This window comes from Pomacea canaliculata, linkage group LG6, assembly GCF_003073045.1.
Source record: "Pomacea canaliculata isolate SZHN2017 linkage group LG6, ASM307304v1, whole genome shotgun sequence".
Lineage (NCBI taxonomy): Eukaryota > Metazoa > Mollusca > Gastropoda > Architaenioglossa > Ampullariidae > Pomacea > Pomacea canaliculata.
The window spans coordinates 30,014,839-30,028,267 of record NC_037595.1 but is presented as its reverse complement, the minus strand read 5'-3'; positions in this window follow the sequence as shown (position 1 = coordinate 30,028,267).

The following is a 13,429-nucleotide window of genomic DNA, read 5'->3' as shown; positions in this document are numbered from 1 at the left end:
ATCATGTCAAAACATTTTGAAACCGCGAGACATTCGAACTTCAATGAGCTACACATATACTAATCAGCAAACATTTTAATTGTCGTAAATGAGAGCATTAAAAATTACAAACACAACACCATGAGGCCGATAGAATTGTTTTTCACCCTGTTTAGATACGCTCATTGTATCGCAGGGACCTAGTCAAGGTGTGAAGACACCCGCCACACCCAGAAAGTCCACCCGAACCTGACCATAGTGACTATCTCGTGCAGCACGTGACTTACCGCTGCACCAGTGAACCACTTCGCTTTCTAACAATCTTCCCCAACCAACGCACACACATAGCCACAAAAATAACCTCACCATGCCTCAACTCCTAAAACAAATAAAAACAAAAACAAAAATGGCTTTGGTAAGATAGGAAATTATGCAGAACATTTTTATCTGACACAGGAGAAGCCAGTGGACAAAAACTGCGCATGTGCAGAGGAACTCCCTCACACCAGCATGTGAAATGTGAGGATGGGAGGAATGTGTTATATGTTGTGGTAAGCGTAGACCTGCGAGAAGAACCCATTCCCCTGAAAAATGTTTCACATTCAGTGCCTTGCAAGACATCTTGAAAACCGAAAATTGCCTTCATAGGTTGGTGTAGACTTGTATCTGTTCACTCAGTGTTTCCAATCTGAAGGACGATGTGGAACGATGTTGTGGCCTGTTTCGAGAGTTTCGACAGGTAAAGAGTTAAATTGATACAGGGACGGATTCAATGGAGACTAAAACATTATCAAGCAAGGGGGTAAGGGGGGAGTTCAAAAGTAGGACTGTAACAGATCATGATGCTAGAACTAGGCAACAGACAGATGGGCGAACAGACAAGTTAAGGTCTGCTTTACACGAAGTACTGCACACTTCAAGGAGTTCGAGTATGAAACTCGAGAAAATGAATGACCTTTGACTTCGATGCATAAGGGTCTGATTTTCGTTATTGTCATCTAATATTTCGATGTCTAAAACTAACGGTAACTGGTATAATGTCAAAATATTACTCAATGATTGACTTCCGATGGAGGACACCAACAGGCGACTACCTTGGTGAAGAGCGCTCACCGATCCCTAGGTCAACGAGTAGATTCTTTGAGAAGCATTCACTCCTTGTCACAGAGAGTGTTGGTACTAAACTATACTTTCATTTTTCTTTCCTTTTTGTCATCTACTGTCACGTATAGTATTTTAATGCAATAGCACTTACTGTCTCTACCATTCCTTAGACTTTCATTTTTGTGTCTTTAAGAAGACTTCTTTGTTCTGTTTCTTTCCTATTTACATATTTCTTGCTTTTTGTAACTGCAGAATCGCGTGCACGTATCGTCAGGTGAACATGCCGCTGTTGCACGCGCTGATAAAGAGAATAATCTGTCGTTCTCAGGCGCCGGGTGAGATGTCGTCCAATTATTCGCCCATTTTCCTCCCCCTCCACACGCAGCCTCCTGTCTCTGATGTTTATTCATCTTTCCCATCGCTTCCAGAAAACAAGTTTGCTTGTGTGCAACACAAACACGTCTCAGATCGGTCACAGTCGGGGAGGGCGGGGAGAGAAACCACACGCGGGATGGAGGGGAGGGAGAAAGAGAAGGTCGGAAGTTGGTCACGTGACATGCCACTCGGAGATCCACCTGAGAGAAGCCAGTGGAGAGGGATGAGGTCATTATGGCGGACATGGTGTGTGAAAATGCCTGGGAGGCTGATGTGATCACGTGACACGAAGGCAGGAGAGAGAACGAATGTAGAATCCGAGCAAACCTACAGAACTGATCACGTGACTTAAACACGTGTACACTGAAACCTTGTCCGACATTCAACTGTAAACGTGTCTTGGCTGACAGACAAGTAATAGATTGACACGTGTAAACGCTGAAGCCATGTATTAACCAAGTTTTCTGTAAGTAGCGAACTCAAGTTTAAAGTTTTGTGCTAAACTGCGAGGACCACACCATCCCCGTCATCAACACTCCAACATCAATCAGTCGCCGACGACTTTATTTTGAAGCCCCGTGTGCATGCTTCCGCTGCAGACAGACTAAAGATGCCGAGAGCTAAATTTAGCAAATTGCTTTATACAGTTTCCGATAACCGCCTTCCCTCTTAAACAAACACCCAAAAATTTTCTTCCAAGAGTCTGGGTGAGGGTGAGGCTCAGCCAGCATCTCTCAGTTTAACTTCACACCCGTGTGAAAACATCCTCCACAGACTCACACTCAACTAACCTGCGGCTCCAAGGGACTTATCATCGGCATTAGTAGAAGACAGGTATCGGTCTACCCGCCTCTGAAACCAAGAAATCCACATTCCGCAGGTATTTCTCACCTGGTCCTTGCCGCGCAGCGAAATATTCCAGGTGGGAAAGCGGCAAAGGATCGGGATTGTGGGATGGGTGCCTGAACAAGAGACTGTAGAGCATTTCCTCAAACTATCAAGGATGCTCAGTGTAAAGATCAAAGTATGGCAACCCTTGCTATAAAAAGTTAGTAGAAAAAACAGAGCATAAACATCTCGGTACGTGAACCTTTCTACCCGGAACACCAGACATTCTCAGTGGAGAAATGAAACTTCTCTCAGTTCACTTTCCCATCCTCACAAATATAAAAAAATGGTAATAACAGGGTTTATGATTTTATGGTTTATGGTTCTTTCAGTAAGTCCGGACTGCTTGGAAACAATTTTATTCTCTATCGTTGCACCTGAATGTCTCAGGGGAATATTTTTATCGTCTTATTTTCTTTTTCGCATGACTATTTTCGATGATTCTCCTTGTCCTGTGTTCAGCCAAGAACAACGGCCAATGTTGGTACGAATTTCAGATAATTTTTGTTTTCGCACAAAACAAGTTTAACAGATTTGCTGACGAGAAAGGTTGGTGTAAACTCGTCTCCTCCATCGTGTCCATCAAATGTGTTGTCAGAGACAAGTGAAACATGAAGCTTGAGCAGATAACATCTCTCCCAGTTTTCATAAACCACAACTGTGCCGATGTTTCATCTAACGTTTGCGACGATAAGACTAGTCTTTAGACATAGGAAAATATTGCTTCTGACTTTAATGTAGTTAGTGAGTGAACCTGACTCAAGTGATGGAGCTCTTCTATTTGAGGAATCTACAGTCCGTCTCATTTAAAGAATGATGTCTGGGGTTGAAAGGTCACATCAAGGCAATAAGTTGTAGACAATCTCTTAGCAGACATAACGGTTGATTGTTCCAAAAGGCAGCAATTTTAAAAGATAAAAATATGTGGATATTTTCGTATTATCATAGAGCCGGCAAAGTGATAGATATGCTTCTAAAAGGAATCTGTCTGGCCTACTGGACCTCCCGGGAACGCACTGTATTCCAGAAAATCGCCATCGTTACCAAGCACCAGGAAGGATTTTCAGTAAACGTTGTGTAACATTGTGAAACAAGTCCTCTACAGGCCTAAATGAACCAAAGAGTTGTTTGTTGTTTATATGTTGTGGTTCAATGATTTTATTTTGGTTTGGCTTGGCTCTTAAGAGTTCGACAGTATTTTACGGTTCTTCTACTTTCGGTATTCCATTGTCTATCTGGAATTCTGGTTAATAATGTCTCACATTCATCTGACATCTGTAAATCGCACTGATATGTAGGTATATATTAAAGGGTAAATATCGTTATGTACAAAAATTTGTGGAGGAAATAAGATATAATAGTGTAGATGAGGATGCAGGGAGCGAGAGAAGGAATCCTATGCTCTCCTGTGATTGAATTTCAGAGTTGGTTTTTCAAATTAGTTTGAAACACATTTGTTGTGCCTGTTTGTGTACAAACTGTGGTGTTTAGTGGTGCATTAGACACCCGGCGGGCGGCGGGCGATTAACAGATGTGGTCGCATGCATCCCTGGTGTCTGTGGTGTCGGCGGCCATAGTCCTCCTCTCGCCCCTCCATTGTTGCCCGGGGACTGATCGCCTCTCATTTCCTCGTGCATGATGAAGTGCTGGGTGCTTTTTGACTGGCTGACGGGTGGTTTGCTGCCGCCGATGTCCTTTTACTTGCAAGCTGGGTGGCATGACAGCCTATTTGTCATTCTGCATTTGGTCCTCCAGAGTGTTTACTCTCTTCGTGTTGATACATTACACATCTAAGTAAACCTAATCGAAAGCAGTGTTTCCAATGAATACTAATTTCGGTTTATATACAGTTTATGTTCAGTGGTAAATTCTAGTCAAATAACCAGCCTGACAATCAATCAGTAATACAACTAATAAAAGATTGTTAAATTGGGAAAAAATGTAAAACTGAATTTAAAAGTGAAACTACTTTAATAGGCGATACATAAATAGAATAAATCCTGATTGAACGAAAAAAACAGAGGATGCTGTAGGTGTGGCATGACGTGTCAAATCGTTGCTTGGTGTTTGCATGAGGGGAACTGTTTGCTAGTTTGTTTTTTTTTCAAAATGTTTGCATGATCAGCAGTAATTCTCCCGAGGCCCAGACACACAAGCTGCTTCACAGCATCAATAACTGATACATTTCATTGTAACCCAGCTGTGGTGGACTCCCAAGGAAAATGAAGTAGAGAGCAGAGCAGCTGTCTTTACAATCATCTTGACACAAAGCCAAGTGCAAAACTGTGCTTTAGAAATGTCAAAGGTCGCAATATGGCTGCTGAAGCAAAATGTTTTCTCTATGTCTTTTCCAGATCCTGTATCCAGTATATGTACCTGGTGCTTTAAGAAGTTCCAGAAAACAGTACAACTACTTCAACAGATGACTTTGCCTATCTACAAGCTTTTAGCTGATGTCCCACCGGAATGTAAGTCGCTGAGCTGAAAGGTTTAGTGAAGGCTGCGAGGGCGGTGATAAGGCTGTGGCGGGCTGTGTGACGTCAGCGAGGGACCGGAAGTGTCGGTCATTGTTAGGATTTGAACAGAACAATCGGTAAAGGGTCTCGATACCAGGTACCCCTCCTCCTGGCTACTCTTCCGAAACGAGGGAAATGTGCGGCAGCGCCTGCGTCATCCTCCAAAAATACCCGGATCGTGCAATGGCAGGGGAGCATTGTGAAATCAGAGAAAGCTACACCGAAAACAACAACAACAACATCAATCGACGATATTATCTTTCTAGACAAAACTAAATTTTGGTGTAGGAGTATTCTTTTGAACATATAAATCAGCAGGTATCAAATATACAGGCAGGTATAAAATACTCTCTTCCATCTGTGCAGCTTTCTTTCCATCTCCATGAACCTCCTTGACCCCTATCAGCTGAATTAAACATGCCATGATGTTCTCCCCTCTATCTTAGTCTCTTTTTTCTAACAAACACATCTACCCCCACCACAGAAACTTTTCCAGACTCTTAGACATTCGGAGCGAAAATAGCAAGAAAGTTCCCAGTTCTTAACCATCCCTCTCACCACTACATTAATGTCTTGACATTTTCAGGCCTGTGAGAGAAAAACAAGGCCTGCCAGAGCAGATGCACGCGTACAGTTACCAACAGGGGGAAGGGAAATTGCGGAGGATAAAAAGGTCGTTAGCCTACTGGTCTTCTTCAGCTCTCTACCTGCGGCGGTTTGAGGAGCAATTAACTGTGGCTAGCCAAGAACTCATATAAACTCTCAAGGCTTCACCAAGGCACCCTCTGCAGGAACAAATTGTGTTTAGAATTTACCTGCTTGTGATAAACACATGTTTACAGACTGGCTTAAGTAGAAGCTTATGTGCGATCTCTGAAAGGGAGGTAAGCGGTAAACCAGAGGCAGCCAAGAACGATTACTCTGAAGGGTGGACGAGTAGACGCATGCAGATAGACGGTCCAGGAAACCGATCGACTGACCTAAAGGAGGAAAAGATTTTAAAAACTGTTTTTGTTTTTTTAAGCATTCCAGCCTGTTATGTCGTTAATGCACGATTCGATTTTACCTCCCAGCAGAGAATTTTGTCTGAAACGAAGGAGGAAATAATTAACCGTCAACAACTATTAGAAGGGTTTAGCTCCTCAAAAGTTAAGAAGGAAGGTTTTTAAAAAACGATTTTTACTGATTTGTAGCTGAGAGATGGAGCTCTGTAAGAGAAGAAATTTCACATCCGTTTTATCTGCACAGTCCAGACAAGAGCGTCTGAGTCTTCGGTTTTGAAAGACGGTATTTTTGGTTAAATAAAAATGTGGAATGAGAGAGATCAGGTGTGTTGGCGATTCATAAAAGTTTTCTATTAGACAAAGAGATGAAAAAGACACCGGTACGCTGATTGTTGAATTTTTTTTAATGGTCATACATATCACATTGCAAAAAGTTTGTTTGTTAAGTTCTTCACAACATTGTTCTTTCCTCTCCTGTGTTCTTCCTTGTTTTTTGTGTGTCCACAATAATATCTTGCTGACGTGGGCAAGACTAGGCTGTCTTAGCATCCAGAAGCAAAGGTTTCTGTCGGTAGGGTTAAGTCGTGCAGGTCTGGGGGAACAGGAACCTCTGGAAGTGATGGATTAAAACCGCACGTCCATGGGGACCACGACTGACACTCGTGTAATCACACTTTTACGACTAAAACTCGGATTCTCAAACGGTCGAAGAGACGGTTCTGGAATCGTGACCCGATGAAAACCTGCAACAACCAGGGTCGATCCTGGTAGGGTCAGTCAAAATACTATAATTCCAGTTCGTGATTACTACCCCTATCCCTGCTCCACCCCGCGAAAAATGAATAAATAAGAAAAGTTTTTTTTCGAAAGGACTAGACTCTTTACTGAATGCATCAAATACTCGTTATGTCTACATTCAATTTTGATCCATTTAGATACCGAGCAATCATTCTGATCATTTCAGTGGTTGGGTCGATTCTCTGGTGTAAGACAAGGTGAACATATTTGATTTCTTTCAAAATTACCCTCCGATTAAACGAGAAAAAAAATCAGGCAACATGCAGACAATTTGTGAAATGAGTTCCTTTTTCTTTGTCTGTCTGTCTGTCTGTCTGTCTGTCTGTCTGTGTCTGTCTGTGTCTGTCTGTCTGTCTGTCTGTCTGTCTGTGAAACTATGAATGTAGGCTACAACTTAGTAGACAACATACCTACATTACACAGGGGTAATGGATTTTAATAAATTTAAAATCTTTTTAATGAAAAAAAAAATGACATGCCAATGTAAAAACATAAAAAAATGACATGCCAATTTTCGCAATCATCCTTTTTTATTTTGAGATTGAGAGAAGGTAACAGCTTTGTAAAACTGTCTCACTGCAGGAAAAGTAAGGAGGCTGGGAAGGTCAGTCATGTCAGACTGTGGTGAATGAGTTTATTTGTTGAACAGAAACTTGCAGGTTCCACGTTTGAGACCAGCAAACTCCAACAGGCAGCTTGCCATAAAAACATGACCTGATTTTTCAGGCGAGGTTAAAACAATGGAGGTCACGCTCGGTGAACCACTCTTTCCGTTGTTCATTGTCCCGATGACCATGATCCTTTGACATTACACGAACAAATAAACATACTCAGAGCTAGGTCGCACGATATAGAGTAGCACTCACATTTTACATATACACAGACATTTCTAAATAACAGTACACACGCGCGCACACGCACACACGGACACACACACACAATGCATGTAATCATGCGCGCGGACAGACACACCGATGCCGACCACCAACTTGAGGTACACACACACACAGACTACTCCTTGTTACTCTCCCCTTCACTCCATCTCATTACCGTGCTCCTCCATCCATCATGCTCTCCCACGCTAATTAAGCAAGTCTGTTTACGGCCACACAGTCCGTCATGATACATCAACGTCACGTGTTCTGCAGTGAAGGAGGCAGTACACATCCCCCCAACAGTCACTCCTACCTCGTGCTAATGATGTAATAACCGGACAACACACTGGCAACAGTGGCGGCCATTTCCGTGACTGCAAGTCTTCAGTTTAAACTGGAAGCAAGATAAATGTTCTGGGAAAGCACAACAAGAACAGGTGAAAACCCTCGCCAAGCATTTTCTAATGTTCATTTTTTTTCAAACCAAGAATTCGGTAAAGCTGGGGGTCAAATGGCGGGGGTCGGGGGTGAGGAGGTCAATTGAGAAAGTCGTTGGTGTGACAGACCATGAAGCACTCTCCTGCAAGTGGCTGCAACGTGCCAGGGGCGCTGCGGCGGAGAGCGAGAGTGGTTGAGGTGACAGGAGGTGATGGTGACGTGATGTGCCGGCTAATGGTGACGTGCTCAGGCATGTCACTTCTCCTCAGGCTTACCCACGACCTATGTGCGTGATGAAAACAGACCTCGCTGGCTGGAAACGTTACCGCTCCGCCATTTCTGGCGAGGACTACACCCAGTGAACCACTTCCGTGAAATTATAAAGAGATTTCGTCAGACTCGCGCTCCTTGTCGAATCTCTCCACTGCATTTGAAGTATTCTTCACACATCGAGATAAGCAAATGATTGGTATCTCTCTCATTTGCTGTTTGGTAGTCATAGAGACAAAAATAAGGACTTACGAGAAGGACAAGGGGTTAAAGCAAGGTTTGGATAAACTAAGGGTTAGACGTAGGTTAACTTTAGGTGTTACAAACAAAAGAACAAGCAAGGGGCGAACTCACTTTCAGAATGTTGTCCGTCGGCGGAAGATCATTTGGCAAAGTCTGCGAAACCTCCGATCACCCATAATACCTTGCGACTGGGAGGTACACGAACCAAGGGCAGCCACCGGAACAAGAAAAGGACTTTAACTGGGGTGGCTTTGTGATGGTACTCACATCAGTAGCCTAGCGATTACAGGGGTGGAGGCAGTTCTACCAGACTCACCTTTGGAATGATTTTAAAGCTGTCTGGGAAAGGCGGAACAATATCCGTGAAAATGTGAGATGGACAAGAAAATGGCGGGGAATTCAAGCTTGATTAGTCAGCTGCCAAATAGTGGAAACAGGCCAAGGACAAAAATATATCACAGCCAGTCTCCTTAAAAAATAAAAAGTAAATAATATGATAAAGAAACTTGCATAAAAATTCAAAAGATTATAATTGCCTTGAGTTCCACCCTGTGGATATGTGGGTCTGTGGGTCTGTGGGTCTGCCTCGTATGCACTTAGATTAGGGGAATCCAAGCGTGTCGAACACGAGGCAGATGCACCAACTTTTCAAGAAATATCTGACATAAATCAAAACTACATTTTTCTCCTGTGTTTTATGTTTACAACTAGCCCCATCTGCACAGCTGTGTAGACAACTTGTTATCAGTAACAGCATCTCAAAGGGTGCACTCTATTTTCAGACAAGACGAGCATATTTTTTTTTTTACTCAGAAGTCTTTATCTTTGCAGGTGTTACAGAATGCAGCAGGTTGCAGATGCCCCAGCAGTCTAGCGGTAAAACGATTTGTACCAGAACTGTATTTCAAGGCCCCGGAATGAGGTCCAGTTTACTCACCTTTGATCAATCCTTCCATCTTTAGAAGAAAACCACTTCTAGACGGAAGCACTTCCACACACCAAGTGACGAATAAAGAAGACAGAAAACAGTTGAAAAAGAGTTCGAAGCATTGTACTGGGTTATATTGTATGTATATGGACAAATTTCTAATAATGTAAGAAATCATAATTCACAATAAACATCAGCTGCTTCAGCTATCGCCAGCAACAAATCCTCAGACCAAATATCACACTGTATTATAATTCAAGTATTGAAAGAAATGTTACAACAAATAACAAATCACTGTAAGAAGACGAGAAATATAAAAGTGTAAGAAGACAACAGATGTGTGAATGAAAAATGTTCCGCACTGAGCTGTAAGCAATAATAAAAATGAGAGAAAGAAAGAAAGAAGCAGGGGACCTAGCTATTCCTGTACAGAAGACCGTAGCAAAAAAAAAAAAAAAAAAAAAAAAAAAATGGCGCAAGCATGCGTTCATCCTTCATTTTTTCAAGTGTAGGCCAAGGACAACCTTAGGGGGACACAATAAAACACAACATTTACTGGGTCCTAAGATATCTGCAACACAAAAATAAAATTAGCCCCCTCAGGCAGAAATCGCGAGACCGAAAAAAAAAAAAAAAAAAAAAAACCGGAAAGAAAAAATGAATTGTGTGAAGGGTGAAGGAGCATATTGATGAAAGCCTGAGGACGAAGCAGTAATTCCAGAGCTTTTACGACAACGACAACTATGAAGATGGCGGACTTGTACAAAGCAGCACGTGCTCAGATGCTCAACAAGACAGACCGAGGCACAGAAGGTTTGAAATCCTGATGTGGATGTGGCTCCACCTCGTGATCCCTGTCATTAAAGTCTGTCACGTGCCAGTCAAACACTAACTTGCGCCTCCATGGCTCAGAGAACACTAGAAGAGCTCGAGTATTTCTGTTCCCAAAGTGTGACAGCCATGCAAGAAGCCCCTCGTCATGGTTGCCATCTAGAAGAACCAAGAAGACGCAGGTCATAAGGTCAGAGGCTGGTCTCACTAGACCGTTAACTGTTGCCGAGAGTTTGTCATCAAAGGGCGCCGGGCTTCTGCGTTAATCTTGAGTTAGAAAACCCTCAGAAATAAAAGACTATGAATTGTCTGGTGGAATAAAGCGCTCGTATAATGATACACAGACAAAATGTCTGGAGAAGAAAGAAAGTCTGCGGGGTCAAGTATCCGTTTATTTTGATCGGCACGTGCGTTATTCTAATTAACAACAATAATCCGCCTTAAACTTTATGTGAATTCTAAAGCATTTTTCGCAATAAAGATGTTTAAAATTTTGAATTCTTTTAAATAAAACTTTACAACCTCTAATGATTACAGCTTTTTCCTTTCTAGGGAAACTTTATCTTTAGAGGTATTTTGAAAATATCAGTAACGAAAAGGTCAAAATTTAACCAAATAAAACCAAATCGTTTTCAGGTGTGTAATTGAATGTCAGCAAATGTTTGCTTACTTTTTCTGACAGAATTCCACAAAAGCAAACTGTTTGTTCGCTGGTGCAATTGGCATCGTTTTGTTTTACTACGATGTAAACATCGGGGAGACTAAAGTATTTCTCAACACTTCCTTTTTATGTCCTGCAGTTGCCGACACAGTTTCTTCGGAATATTTATCGCGAGATACATCTCCAGGGTCATGCCATTTTTTCTTTCACTATTTTGAATGAATCTTTACAGGTTGAGGAAAGGTTTGGTGATGTTGTGTCTCCTTATCACGAATATAAATGATAAAAATTTCAAGTTGATAGAAGAAGTGAAAAGTGTAAAGAAGAAGTGTAAAGAACGAGTGTGTTCACTTGATGCCAGATGTCTGAGACCAGCAGGAATGCCAGACTCGGGAACAACCAAAAAAAGAGTTTAGCACTGTTCTCAATGCCGGGATTTATTAGCATGCACGTTCGCGAGATATTTTATGAAAAGGATTTTTTTGCCGATGGTTGGAAGTCGGGAGAGCTCGGCAGTCTGCTGCAGCATGATAGCTTTGTCGATATCGTCTGATGCGTCGCCCTCTTCATCTTTGATGACCCTTTACCTCTCGCCTCAGCAGCTAAATTCAACGCAGAATTCCCAGAGTTCTCCGACACGTGCAGCGATGTGCATTCCGGAAGTTGTTGCCATAGAAACAGTTTTGCCACAGAGGCTGACGACAGCCAGTCAAGCGTGTCGCTGACCGCTCTTCACCTTTCTGCGTTATGCAAATGAGAATAGTGAAATAATGCTGAAGCTCAGAAATCGTGCCGACATAAACAATCAACAAATACGTAAACAGGCTTTCTGGCTAATGACAGACATTTTTGTAGCAGCCAGAGTGTATTGAACGATCTCCATAGACAGCTGCAGGAGGAAAAGAAGGATTTTAGGGGCTGAGTGCGAAAATTGTGTTTTTCGGCAACATTTAAATAAACTGAATCGGGGTTTTTTCTATTAGAGGACATAAATCAGTATCATCTATAATGCTTAAGCCGATGATTCTGACGTCAATGTTTCTGAACTATTCGATGAAATGTTAACTCTTTCATCGAAGATATATACATATCTATAATATCTAAATATCATTATGTAAAAGTTAAATTGTACATTTATATTCCTTTACACTTAGATTCATTTAAAAACTTTCACTTAATGGGAGAAAAGAGAAAATAAAAAAGTGCTCATGGAAGAACGAAAAATGTTTAGAACGAGAATTACGGAATTGAAAGCAAAGTCTATGATCAGATTGTATATGTTTGTGTGTTGTCTGTCTTACAATTGTTTACATATTAACAGTCGTAAATATGCTCTCTTAGGATTTAACTGACAGCGGGAATGAAACTTTTAAAGTAAGCGGCTAAAACTACTAAAGTTTGTAAACTATTGCTTGTCATAAAATCATGGATGTGTAGAGGTGGACCGCAGTCTGTCTGCCGAGACCATCGCAAAGCCTCTTGAGAAGTTCTCCGCTGTTAGTCTCGGCGAGCCTAAACAAAGAATGTGACTAAACCGGAAGCTTTGTAATCTCATGCCTCGCTGTAGTAGTTAACTAGAAAAATTATCTGCCAGCCGTACAGGAATACAAATTAGCGCACAAGATATTTTGAAAACAACTGAAAAACCGAGTTTTTTTTTTTTTTAAACCTGTGATTAGCATGACTTTCCGCCAGACGATGCTGTTCACAGCTGTGACTAGAATCACCAGCAGACAGAAATAATTACTTTTTTTTTCCTTTTATTAAAAGAGCGTTACTGACGACTAATTACAATTTTCTCTTTCTGCAGACTCTCAAACTGTTTCCTGTTCAGAAGAGTTCCTTGGCGCTGAGTGTGACTACCATTAAGCTGGTCACGTGATACAAGTTGTACATCGCATGTTTGTGACTAGGACTGTCAGTGTAATGGAAGATTCTTGCTGAACTTGGTAAGGAGCATCTTCTGTCAGCATAAATGTTCCCTGTCAACACTCGCCTGCACACACCACCGACTTCCACAGCTCCATTCATCTCGCTGACCCCGCGCCTGGCGCGCACTTGACCCCAGCAAAATCAATGGCAGACGAGCCGACATTATTTCACCGGCTTTGCTTTGAAAGACATTACAGACCGAGAGATCGAAAACTGTCCATGATAAATCAAGCAGCATGTGAAATGTATGCACTGATTTACTTACACGCGGCTTTAAAAAATCATGAAAATAGTCAAGTAATCACGCAAACAAATAGTAAATAAAGCAACTGAGAATGAGTAAACTGCCAAAGTAAACTTATCAAGTAATGACACACATGTGAAGTAAGTAGTGAAATAATCAAGTAAATAGCTGAAGTAAAAAGTAAAATAATAAAGCAAATAAATATGTGTAATCAAATAAGCAATAATGTAAAGTAAACCAGTAAGGAATAAAATAATGTAAGACGAGTAATTAAGGTATGCAAAATACGTGCATATTCTTGAAGCTAGAACAAAATTTATTCTCAAATTTATTTCCCTCGTTG